Here is an 11,183-nt window from a genome sequence, read left to right on the forward strand (position 1 = left end):
CTAAAATATCCTGAATCATTTTACAAAAGTAATTTATTTAATAAATAAATGGACAGAGAGCATAACCCCCCCAATGTTAGACCTAAAGTTACGCCCTTGCATGGATCACATGTTGATCAGATGCTGCTGCTGACTGTTCCATGACGGGATGTAAATGTAACATTTTTTATAGGTAAAATTAATAACTGCAATGAAATAACTGTCTGTTTTTGGCACTTTTTACAGTGGCTTGCATCAACTCTGTTACATTACAGAAGAGAAACTTCACCAAAGTGAAACGTAAATCTATCGATCTGTGTTTGATTACTCTGGCTGGCTTTCTCAAGGATACAAAAATTTGAATTTTGGAACTGAAATTGAATCACGGAACTGAACGTGWAAGTAGTCAAAATGATTTTTTTAAGAAACCAAAAATACAGTTTCAAAGCAAATTAATTCAAATTTAAAACTTTAAACTCATTTTCAAATCATTAAATTCAGTTTCAGTTTAGTGAAATTCATTTTCAAACCAATGCATTCAATTTCAAATTATGCACATTCAGATTCAGTCTGAGCAATTCAAAGGGTGCGAGCTCAACATCACCTCTGGCTCTGAGACATAAAAAACTCTAAAGCTGCTAAGTTTTTTATTAAAAAAAATCTGTGAGATTTTCATCTGTATTCATGATGCAAATGAGGACATTTTATGTAATCTACAGAGAATCAGTACAACATGACAACATTAGTGTGTTGAAAGTGAACTTATCTTAGGATTTTCACAGTCTTATCTTGACATTTCTCCGACAATATTCTTGAACATGAAATCCAAGGCAGTGATTGGTCCATGCCGGGCTTTTTTCTAATGACATCATCCAGGATCAGCTTTGCGGCACAGCCAGGTGTCGCAAATCAGCTCTAAGACTGACACTTGAGAATTYCTRCTACACTTCACTTAAAGTACGACTGAGACACTTGATAACTGACATTTACTCTCAGCTTTTAACTAAGATGCAACTAAAAACAACTAAAACCCTGTTTTCATCATGGGAGAAGAAGTGGAGCTGGTTGAGGAATATAAATACCTCGGTGTTCATCTGGACAACAGCCTGGACTGGAGACTCAACAGTGAAGCAGTCTACAAGAAAGGACAGAGCAGARTGTACTTCTTAAGGAAGCTGAGATCCTTCAAGGTCTGCAGAAAYATGCTGCAGATCTTCTACAAGTCTGTTGTTGAGAGCGTCATCTCTTCTGCCATCATCTGTTGGGGTAGCAGCATCAGAGCCAGGGACCTGAAAAGGCTAAACAACCTGATAAAGAAGGCTGGTTCTGTTCTGGGGACGACTGTGGAATCTCTGGAGATGATGGTGCAAAGAAGGATTTTACATAAAATCAAGAACATTGTGGGCAACCCTGACCATCCTCTTCAGCAGACTGTCATAGAAAGACAAAGTGTCTTCAGTCGGAGGCTTCMTCAARTTCGCTGTAATACAGACACTACAGAAGATCTTTCCTGCCCACAGCCATCAGCATCTACAATTAATTTTTAGTTAAATGAGTTACAACAACACCTAATTTCCCTCTGGGATCAATAAAGTYTTTTTGAATTGAATTGAATTTGAATTGAAGATATTTTTACACTTAAGTCCACTCTTAGCAACATTTTTTTAAGAGTAATTCAAAGAAGTTTGATAAATACGGGTCCAGAACTGTGTTCTCCTCAAAATATTCTGTACAATCAGAGAAACAACACCAAGTGGTCCAGGAATCCCCGACTTGAGTGTGATTATCACTTATTATGTACAGCGTAATAAGTAAAAGTGTTATGAGTACAGAGTTATGAGTAAAAGTACTTCTGCATGCTCTCTAAAAATTAAACTGTTGAATTTACAAAAACCAAACCAGTTCTGCTAAACCAGGTTGAGTAAACTGAGCAATATATGTATATTATTTGCTCAGTTTTCTCAACTAGGCTTAGTGAAGCCAGTTGACATGATTTTAAGTAAATTCAACACTTCATTTTTAGAGTGCATAACCATCTTTCATGGTGAGTTCAAACATGTTTAATTTGTAGCGAGTAACTATTTAGCTTAAAAATGTAACAAAATAAAAGTAAAAGTAGCTATTTAAAAATAATTGGTAAAATTACAAATATTCAAAACTAAWAAAGTAAATGTACTTAGTTGCTATAAACTTCTGCAAAAGTTCATTCTTAAGAGTAWTTCTAAGAAAAATGATAAATATGGGCCAAGGTAGCAGACAGACTTGTGTGGCTCATTGATCAGTAAGGACATTCCACCAACCTGCATTTATGGTCTCTATAGTAGCCACCCGAGCACGTTTAACAAGCAGTGGGGTAAAACTGCACTTAAAAACAGAAGGTGAAATAAGTGACCTTTTAATAGATGTCTAGAATCAGAGACATTGCCAAAAAAAAAAAAAAACACCAAAAGTCATTGAATTCACTCTTGAATTTGTTGTAATTGTAATTGCAATAACATCAATGTTCATTTTGTTTATTCAAGAGACAGCCGCTAATCAGATSAGTCCAGATAATGGCTCTGTTGCTCCTTACACTGCTGAAGGTTTTCTTGATATCCAACAACAACTACAAGCCACACAGAAATATGTTTTTCTCCTTCCACTGCAATCTTACCCAAACAAGGACAGCAAAACTAAAGTTAGTAAGAGGAGTGTGTGAAAAACTAAATGACTGCTACACTGAAACATTTTAATTTGACAAAAGGGACACGTTGAGACACCATTTCAACGCAACAATATGTTTTCAGCTGAGCAGACAYAATTAGTATCAAATTAATTGAAGTTTTGCTTAATTAGTACTAAAGTAGCAGCAGAAGTAGTTACAGGGAGGGGGGCAAAATCTCACAGTATTTATGGGCCTCCAGCAGAGTGTCTGTCAGTGTGTCTAATTAAAACTGCTTTTGCACATTTAGCAGTCACAGTTTATTTCTAAATGAAGGACATTGTATCACAGCTCAGTTGTATTCTCCGCCAGAATCTTCTGTAGCTATCACAGCTCTGTTTATTAGTGTTAATATCCGATTTGAAACTATAATAGTTGCTGTATAATAAAGTTGAACTGTTGGAAAATTTTCTTTGTGTAAAACAAAGAACAAATAATATTAAAGTCAGCCTTTGAACTCAAGTCAACAAAAGTGAGCAACCTTTTGTTGGTTTGTTCATAATGTTTTGTCAAGTACTTTGCCTTTTATTTATAACATCCAGCACAATCRGCTTCTGCATGCCTTTAACAATTGTAAGAAAAATGTTGCCAAAAACGCTTATTGATTCAAGCTTAAGGATGTTTTTTTAAGCCACGAATGCTTTCAACTTCAACAAGGATATTTTCCTTCAAACATCAATATCATGCTTTATTCTTCTGATTAGCAAAAAGGCTGGGAATTGTCTTTTCAGCTTGTATTTTCATCTGTTCACAGGATAATGGAGTGTGTACTCTTTCTACACGTGCTCAACCTGGTTGAGTACAAGAACATGTAAGAGCCGCACCAAGTTAGGCCATGCCGCCTGCTCACTCTGACCGGGGGCCAGGACACTGTTGGACCTCACAACACACAAAGCGCTTGGCACAGCCTCAGGCCAACTAAATCCTCCCATAGATGGATCCACGACCTCCACTCCGAGCCTCACACGAGGAACCTCATCAGCATTTCGCTATTTTCACTCCAGAACCGGACCAGCCTGCCCCCACTTCGGATGCTTCTTCTGAATGTGAGATCCATCACCAACACGGCTCTGCTAAACAATCTGTTTCACACCAAGGAGCTTGACTTTATGTTTCTGGTTGAAACTTGGCAGAAGAAAGATGAGCACTTCTACCTAAACGAGCTTTATTCATCCGGAGATATGGTTCTTGCGACACCTCGAATGGAGAGACACAGAGAAGGACTAGCAGCYCTACATAGGGACATTTTTCTTGCCCACTGGTAAGCACAACGACCTTTTCCTCATTTGAATCTCAGACTATAAAGGTCYGACTTTTTCACCCTTTTTACTGTATTCTGATCTACCGCCCTCCTGGACCCGCTGCTGACTTTTTTAAAGAACTGGCTGATTTTTTTATCATCCGTTATAAAACTGGACCGCATCTTGCTGCTTGGTGACTTTAATATCCACTTTGATGCTGCTGACTGCAACGAGACCCGAGAGTTATCCGCCATTTTAAACTGCTTCAATTTTACTCAGCATGTTTCAGCCCCCATTCACCAGCGTGGTCACATGCTGGATTRGGTCTGTTCTCTGGGATTGAATGTAAACYATGTGTCTGCCAAGGACTTGCAAATTAGCAATCGTGCTGTGTTTTTTGATGTTGATTCAGTCTTGGAGCCCCCTCCCCCCAGYGAGCGGGTTTAGAGAAGGATTCTAGAACAGAACGCTGTTGGCCTGTTCTCTACCTCTTTTGATCTATCTTTCCTAGCTGAGTCAAATCAACCCGATGTTTTTATCAGTTCATTAGATAATCACTTTTCAACTGTTTTTAATGACTGTACTGTGACAACTTCTAAAACGTCTACTTTTCAGACAGTAACTCCTTGGATGAATGAAACCATCKTCTCTTCTAGACAAAAATGTAGACAAGCTGAGTGTCTATGGAAATCATCCCATTTAGAGGTGCACAGGCTTCACCTTAAAGAACTTAGGTCATCACTACAGATTTTGCTGAAAAATGCCAGGTATTTTGCACAAGTGGTCTCCCATTGTAAGAAAAATCCCAGAGCCTTATTTGGCACCATCAATAATTTGGTTTRMCCAGCTGCTCCCTCTCCTGTTGTTCATTCACCGGCCAGCTGCAATAATTTTCTAACACACTTTGTTGAAAAAATTGATAACGTTCGCCGTAGCATCGTAACACAACAATCCCGTGCCCCACCAAAATTCACCACCCAACCTGAAATTTATCCTTCCCATTCATGGTCTACTTTTGACCTGGTAACAATTGACAACCTCAGGACCATAATAAGAAAAATGAAACCATCTGGTTCCCCTCTTGACATCTTACCTCCCGGATTCTTAAAATCTGTCCATGATGTGGTAGGGCCATCACTAGAAGACTTGATAAATCTCTCACTTACATCTGGATGTGAACCGGGATCACTTAAAAAAGTGGTCGTGGAATCTATTTTAAAAAAGCAGTCTTTAAGCCCGTCTGACATGAACAACTACCGACCAATCTCAAAGCTACGATTTCTGTCAAAGGTCTTAGAGAAAATAGTCTCAACACAGCTCACTGACTACCTGGATGTTTAAAAACTGCATTACCTTTTCCAGTCTGGCTTCAGTAGATTACACTCTACAGAAACTGTACTTCTTCATGTAACAAATGATCTGCAAATTTCTGCTGACAGAGGAATGTACTCTGTTCTGCTTTTATTGGACCTATCCTCAGCATTTGATACTGTGGATCACACCATCCTACTTCATAACCTGAGAAATATAGGGATATCAGGAACTGTCCTAGACTGGTTCAACTTATACCTCGCAGATCGCTCTTTCTCAGTCAAACTAGGTCAGTCTTTCTCTGARTCAGCACCACTCACCTGCGGAGTACCACAGGGTTCCATTTTGGGCCCAATTCTTTTCCTTCTATACATCTGCCCCCTGGCTCAGATCATCAAAGATTTCCCTGACATCTCTTACCATTTCTACGCTGACGACCTGCAGTTATAGTGCTCTTTTAATGACTCAAATTTCTACAAGCTAAACTGCCCCTTAAACTGTGTCTCTAAAATAACTAAATGGCTGTCAGACAACTTGTTACTCCTTAACCTCAACAAAACAGAGACCTTGATCCTGGCCCTCGACAARAAACACCAGGAGATAAAAGACCATCTCAGCTCTTTAAGTTCAACCGCCCGAAAACGTGRGCAACCTAGGTGTATATTTTGCCTCAGGACTGTCTCTTGACAAACATGTAAATAATCTGGTCTCCACCTGCTGCTTCCAACTTCGCAATATTTCAAAGCTGTGGCCCTGTTGTCCATTTCTGACCTGGAATTAGGAATTCATGCATTCATCTCAACCCGCATAGATTATTGTAATAGCCTGTTCACCTGTCTGAACCAGAAACAGATAAATCGCCTTCAGCTCATACAAAACTCTGCAGCAAGACTCTTAACCCGAACTTCAAAATTCTCACACATCTCCTTGATCCTTGCAGAACTTCACTGGCTCCCTGTCATTTTCAAATCAAGTTCAAAATCCTGGTCCTCACTTTCAGAGCTCTCGTTGCTCAGTCGCCTGTCTACATTAAAAGTCTCATCTTCCCTTACAACCCCAAACGCAGCCTACGCTCACAGGATCAACATCTCCTAATGGTTCCCAACACACATCTCAAGACGTGGCGACCGAGCCTTCTCCTCCATGGKCCCCAGYCTRTGGAATGAACTTCCTATCCATCTMCGCARYCTTGAAAGRATTGATTCATTCAAGAAATATCTGAAAACACATCTCTTTAAACAAGCTTTTAACTAACCAGTTTCAGCATTTTTCTGCAGCCTGACCTATTAGTGTCTGTTTCACCAAACCCTACCTACCGACTGTACAATTCATCGTATTAATATATGTCWAACAGCCAGTATTTTCATCCAAAATCATTTCAATTTATCAAAAAAATGTATTTTTCTAAAATGTACCAGCACTCCACAATCTACCTATTCAGCCTCCAAATTAATATCTGATTTAAAAATCCTTCATTTTAATATGTCAATGTTTTACTCTGCCCTCCCCATTTTTGCCTAGATATTATTTACTTGGTCTATTTTTCGGATTGCACAGTCTTGATACTTTGATGGTTGTACAGCTTTTATACTTTTTTGTTCCAAATTTTTGTATATCCTGTTCTGATTGTATATATTTTGATTTGCCTCTGATAGTACAGCACCTTGTGAATCTATTTCTATGAAAGGTGCTATATAAATAAAATTTTACTTTACTTTACTTCATGCTAGGCAACTCTAAATTGGTACACTATCTTCCAGAGGGTCTTTTATACTCAGTTTTCTGGTTTGCTTTTCTAACAATCCATTCATCCATTATTTTACCCTTGTTCCAGAGACTGCAGCTTGAGCAGAAAGTCGCAAATCTCTTTTTCTGCAGCCACCTCTTCCAGGTCTTCTGAGAGGATTCCAAGGCATTTCCATCTATATTTGCAGGTAATGTAGTTCTGTTGGCATCATCGCGCTGTGAACTTCAGCTCTCACTGGAGCGGTTTGCAGCCGAGTGTGAAGCATCTGGGAAGAGGATCAGCAACTCCAAGTCTGAGTCCATGGTCCTCAGTCAGATTCAGAAAAGCGTTGATTGCTCTCTCAGAGTTGGGGGTGAAGTCATGACTCAAGTGGAGAAGTTCAAGTTTTGCAGACTCTGTTCTGGTCTGTTGTGGTGAAACGGGAGCTGAGCTGTAAGGCAAAGCTCTCTGTTTACCAGTCAGTCTACTGTTATTGTATCTTTTGATACTGTGTATCAAAAATTTAAAAATGCTTTGTGCTTCATTTTCTGTTTCAGATAGCATAAAAGAAAATATTTTTAAAACAGAAACTAAAACTCATTTGTTATTTTATGACTATCTATTCCCCCACCAGAAGGGGCGCTCGCCTGGCAGCTCTGCATAATAAAACACAAATTTCTGTGATTAAAAGGCTAAACACAGACATGTATGTACATACATGAGTTGTACGATGGCTGTCGCTCTGTGACYAAAGGCTTTGCAGAGATACTTCCTGTGGTTATTGGCCAAATAAATCTCTTTTGCTGAATACATGTCGGCTACTGCTTCCACTTCACCTCCATTTCTCTCAATAAAAAGCAAAATACAACAACTTTCATTCTATTGTTGTACAGTTGTTGTTCTGTAGGCACAAAGGTTTTTTCCCTCCTGAGTTTTGACAAAATCGTTGCTTTTTTCTGTCGGTTCATGTCCCCGGAGTTTGCTTTTCAGTGAGGAGTGGGCGATATTACGACTTTGATATCAATCTGATACCAAAATACTTGGCAAATATATTCAATACCGAAACCATTATCAATGCTTTTTACTTGTAATGGGATGTTTATTGAATAACTTTGATATTGCGAGCACCTCTTCTGGTGGTGAAACAGATTAATTTAGGGATACAGTGAGCTGGCATGACCTGTTGTGGAATATGAACAAACAATACTTTTTTTTTTCATTTCTGTTTTAAAGTCATTTTCTTTTTTGCTATCTGAAACAGAAAATGAAAGTCGTCATTTAAAAAATCCATCTTTTTTTGAGGCAAAGAATGTGAAATGCTTTGTATTTTAATTTTAATATCAATATTTTAAAACAAAAATCAAATAGCCACTCGTTTCTTGTTTTTTTAATACCTTTTTTCCAAATTGAAAACCCAATGACCAAAAGATACACTGACCATCTGCATTCCTACCCTCACCTATGGTCACAAAAAAAATTGGCCTTTTTTTCTGTAAAACCACTCAGCTCATTTTTATAAAGTGGATTCCTAAAAAGTAGGGGCACTAAACAAATTGTGAATAAAAACTGAACACAATGGAGTGGAGGTGCCAACATCTAAAATTTTATTCAGAATAGAACACAAATCACAGACCAAAAGTTTAAACTGAGAGAATGTATCATTTTAAGGGAAAAATAGGTTTCTAAATTTCATGGTGTTAACAAATCCCAAAAAAGTTGGGACAAGGCCATTTTTACCACTGTGTGGCATCCCCTTTTATTTTTAGAACACTCAACAGACGTCTGGGGACAGAGGAGACCAGTTTCTGAAGATTAGAAATAGGAATGCTCTCCCATTCATGTCTAATACAGGTCTCTAACTGTTCAATCGTCTTGGGCCTTCTTTGTTGCACCTTCCTATTTATGATGCGTTAATTGTTCTATTTAGGTGAAAAATCTGGACTGCAGGCTGGCCATTTCAGTACGCGGATCYTATTCTATGTAGCCATGATGTTGTGATTGCTGCAGAATGTGGTCTGGCATTATCTTGTTGAAAAATGCAGAGTCTTCCTTGAAAGAGATGATGTCTAGATGAGAGCGTATGTTGTTCTAGAACCTGAACATAGTTCTCTGCATTAATGGTGCCTTTCCGGACATGCAAGCTGCCCATGCCACAAGCACTCATGCAACCCCAGATCATCAYTGATGCAGGCTTCTGAACAGAGCGTTGATAATAACTTGGGTTATCCTTGACCTCTCTGGTCAGGATGACATGATGTCCCAGTGTTCCATAAACAACTTCAAACCGTGACTCACCTGACCACAGAACAGTCTTCCATTTTGTCACACTCCATTTTAAAAGACCCCTGGCCCAGTGCAAATGTCTGAGCTTGTGGAGCTTGCTTAGAAATGGCTTCCTCTTTGCACTGTAGAGTTTCAGCTGGCGATGGCGGATGGCACAGTGGATTGTGTTCACTGACGATGCTTTTTGGAAGTATTCCTGAGCCCATTCTTTTGTTTCCTTGACAGTGACATTCCTGTTTGAGGTGCAGTGACGTTTAGGGGCCCGGAGATCACGAGCATCCAGTAGAGTTTTACGGCCTTGACCCTTACACACAGCAATTGTTCCAGAMTCTCTGAATCTTTTGATGAGGTTATGCACGGTCGATGATGATAATTTAAAACTCTTTGCTAATTTATGCTAGGTAACACCATTCTGGTATTGGTGCACTAAATTTCTGTGCAACAATGGTGGAATTGGTGATTCTCTTACCATCTTGGCTTCAGAGAYACACTGACACTCTGAGAAACTCTTTTTATACCCAAACATGTTGTCATTTAACCTAATTTGTGTTAATTGGTCTTCCAGCTGTTTGTTATATGCTCAATTTCCTTTTTCCAGCCACTTATTGCTACTTGTCCCAACATTTTTGGGGATTTGTTGATGCCATGAAATTTTGAAACAACATATTTTCCCCTGAAAATGATGCATTCTCTCAGTTTAAACTTTTGATCTGTGATTTGTGTTTTATTCTGAATAAAATATTAGATGTTGGCACCTCCACATCATTGCATTCAGTTTTTCTACACAACTTGTTTAGTGTCCCTATTTTTTAGGAATCCGCTTTGTACGTAAATCACTTCTGTGTTTGTTTTTACACACATTAGGGTACCCTCAGTCAGTTTTCTAGTCTATCAATGGAGAAATACCAGTACTGTGTTTTATACTGATATGTGTACCACACAGTTGAACATATTGCTTTACTTCCTCACAGCAATATTTTTTTTCTGTGAGAAGGTTAATGATGTGATGTAATCCAGCCTCTCCCTGTAAGTGTAATGTTGTGTTGTAACAGAGGCACATATCATGACTTACCGGTCCATTTTGTTGCTCTTTGGCTGTGGCAAGAAAAGGCTAATGAYCAGTACGGCAACAAAATTCTCTTTCCACTGCATAAACATGATTTTTATTTTCTGCCACGAAAAATGGATTACAATGATCCTTGCATCGCCCTATCTGATTTTATAGCATCATTCTCTCTCCCTTTTATTTTGTTTGCATAATTTAAGATTTTCTTTCTTGGCTATTAAGTCAAAATCAAATTTTCTGATTTACAACAGGCCTTTCAAATGATTCATATAGAAATATGAAGAAGAGACAAAGATGAGGGGAACTGAATCATCAAGATGTGGAATTTCTCTGGTGGCTGCCTGAGGGGATACTTATTAAGTAATCTCCATCATCATTTTATATTGGTTGGCAGAACTTAGACATAGAGTGAGAATGATAAAACTAGATGACATTTGTATGCTGATTTACCAGGCTTTTGAAAGCAAAACAAAAATAAGGAAAACTCGGATTTCTTTATTCACTTTGACTGACTTTTACATTTTTTATGTTTTGACTTCTTTTGATGTAAACTTAGCCTAAAGTACAGGTGGTGTACTTAATGTGTGCAGCTTTCAGACATCTGGAACTAATTCTTTTTTTTTGCAATGCAATATTTTCATATTATTATCTATAATCTAAAGTAAATTGAAAAAAAATAACTTGTTAGATGTACTTGAAATAATCCTCTAACAAATTTGCACTAACGTTTGTTAAGTAAATTTAAATGCTACAAATTCATGTAATATTTACTCATCTTTATGAATATAGTTAAAGATTTTTGAATAAATCAGGAAAATTTTACTTAACTTGCTCAATTAAATCTTGTGACATATACTTGATCAAATTATGTAAAAT

This window comes from Austrofundulus limnaeus, unplaced genomic scaffold (assembly GCF_001266775.1).
Source record: "Austrofundulus limnaeus strain Quisiro unplaced genomic scaffold, Austrofundulus_limnaeus-1.0 Scaffold207, whole genome shotgun sequence".
NCBI classification, from domain to species: Eukaryota; Metazoa; Chordata; class Actinopteri; order Cyprinodontiformes; family Rivulidae; genus Austrofundulus; species Austrofundulus limnaeus.